The following is a 2870-nucleotide window of genomic DNA, read 5'->3' as shown; positions in this document are numbered from 1 at the left end:
ACCCGTTTGGAAACGCTAGCTAACAATTGAACATGTCGTTCCGTTCCTTGTATGTGTGATAGAATTTTTGGATCATTAAACGGTGGATCATCTTGATTTAAATATTCTTTCAATGTATCGTACGGAATGCTTCGCGTGAATGGTGGTTCAAATACGATATTTACATCATTCAAATTGATCATTTCCGTATAACTTGTGCAATTAAAGTTTATATCTGGTTTTTTATAAACTCTAAGTTCCATTGGCTCGTCAACATCGGTTCGATAGCGTAGAATTTTCTTGATGGCACAGTCGCGCTTTTCTTTGCTATCATCAAACAACATTGATAACAAGATATTTTCAGAATGCGCATAATATGAATTATCTTTAATTACTTGATTGACAATTTTGCGTAAACGAGGTTCTAGAAATCGTGACCAACCAATGAACTTGAAAAATAATGCACTGCCGTACACGACAGAGCTGTAATACTTGATATTGAATTACATTGGCACATAACATTTAATTATAAATTCAACCAGAATTCTTAAATTTGCATCTGGATTTTCCGTTGTCACATATAATCGCAATAATCTAGCGGCCTTGGTGAGCCACCGAGAATGTACAATTTTCCCTGGTTTGATGTTAGCCAGATCCACCGGAACCACGCCGCTAGAAATTGAATGGACCATGTCGTATAAGTACTTCGAATCGGTGGAAAATTCAATTTTTTCTGGAGCAGGGGGCATATTTTGCAACTCAATTTTCTGGAAGCCGTCCACCACCTGAAAATATATACTAATAAAATAATTAAAAATGGTTGACAATTATAATAAATGAGTGAGAGCAATAACTTACCGGAAGAGTTTCACAAGTTTCGATTTGACGGCTCAGTTTTCCGGTTGCCGATCTTGGTCCAGTGCTGGTTGATTTATCCAAAGCTTCAAACAAATGCCGAAACGGAAGTTCGTTGAAGTGTAGAAGGCAAACGAACCAATGCAATGGTCTTTTTAACAGCAATTCGAATCCTCGTATAATTCCACCGTGTGGGCCAGTGTTTGTTGGCTCACCGTCAGTGCATATTCCAATTAATGCATCCAGTGATATATTTTTATCGTTGAAAAAACCATTTAATTTGGTTGTTTTGTATTCAGCGATTTCATGTTCCAGTCTTACGTAACCAATCAATTCAGAATTGGGTTCTCGCAAAATAATAAGATGAGGTTCTTTTACCATCCTAGTATGATACTTCTCATCAATTTTATCTATCGTTAAAGTATCATCTTTTCTGCCATCGAATGAAAACGCTAACAAATTGGTATCATCTAACCGTTTGCGAAGCACTTCTTGTCTGCATTTCTCTTTTTCTCTGCGAACTTTCGATTTATCCATGATGAGAGGTTTCCCATGCTTATCTTTAATTTTAAAATCTTGCAAAAGAGCGGTTCCCAATGCTGATGCTACTCTGTCAGGCACACCAAATCTGTCACATACCATCTTGAACCGGTGGCGGTGCGTATGTTGAATAATCGGGATCTTGGTATGTTGGCATTGATGACATAGACGTTGCTCCTTGGTCTTCAGTTTCCATCACAAATGCATCCATTGTTAGTCTTCTCTGATTATGTTGATCGTGCATGAACTCTTTGAGGTGTTCGGGAACCCAGCCGCATGCACATGGAGCTGCCTTCAAATCGCATTTACATGTTCCAATGTAAAAAATTGTTTCCAGAGATTTTACATACTCTGTAAATTGTTGGGTGTTGTTTCTTCTCTTGATACTTGTCAAGCAATTTATTCAATTTATTAAATACACTTTTTTTCAGCATTATTTCCGTACCAAGTTTTTCCCAAATTCCAATCAACTTATCTTGTACTTGAATAGTGAATGATTTATGGGAAAACTTTTTTTGTTCTGTTTTAGCACGTTCGCTTAAGTAAAAATAATATCTCAAGATATCCAGATGGGTTGGTAAATTAAGATCAGTTAAATCAGTAGACACAACAAAAACAGTAACATCATGCTTGGGTATATGACTCATTGGGTTTTCGATAGTTGTTGATGTAGTTGCTTCATCTTGCGGTGTAGAGGATGGTGGATTCATTGTAAACTTTTTGATTTGGAATGGTCACTTCACTTATTATTTTTTTTTTAATATTTTTTTATCTGAAATTAGCACTTCACACTTTGAGTTCTTCACAACGACTTAATGCATTCACAAAAACTGTTGCGTTATATATGGTCTACGAGACGAGGTAATAAGAATGAAATGGTAATTTCAATTCTACCTGCTGTGTCTTGTGGTGGCTTAAAAAAAACAACACAAGCAATTTTACGATCTGCAATTGTGTCACAGTGATACCTTCATTGTTTAAAATGGTTGCGGTGCATTCCAGTGATACCTTAATTGTTAAAATGGTTGCAAAAAACGCGCATTTCTTAAGAAGGTGCCTTAAAATACCCACAAAAAGGGTTGTAAAAACAACCTTCATTTCTTAAGTAGGTGCTATAAAAAAACTACACAAGTAAGTTTACGACATGCTGCTGTGTCTTAAAAAACGCACACAAGCAATTTTCCGATTAGCAATTGTGTCACAGTGATACCTTCATTTTTTAAAACGGTTGAATAAAAAACCCACACAACTATGTTTACGACATGCAAATGCATCACAGTGATGCCTTGGTTTTAAAAGGGTTGTAAAAACGCTAATTTCTAATAATTTTTTTTAATTTCTTTTCCATTACTTAGTTAAATTCATTTTTTCATTTACATATGTTCTGACTAAATAAATTTCTAAAGAGAAAAATAAACTCCAAAAAGAAAAAACATAGGCATTTCGCTTATTTTTTCATGTAAAGTGCAAAACCGGCGATTTTTTGAAATGTTTGT

The sequence above is a fragment of the Rhagoletis pomonella genome, unplaced genomic scaffold, assembly GCF_013731165.1.
Source record: "Rhagoletis pomonella isolate Grant_MI unplaced genomic scaffold, Rhpom_1.0 Rhpom_scaffold_00003, whole genome shotgun sequence".
Lineage (NCBI taxonomy): Eukaryota > Metazoa > Arthropoda > Insecta > Diptera > Tephritidae > Rhagoletis > Rhagoletis pomonella.
Note: the sequence above shows the minus strand (reverse complement) of the source record.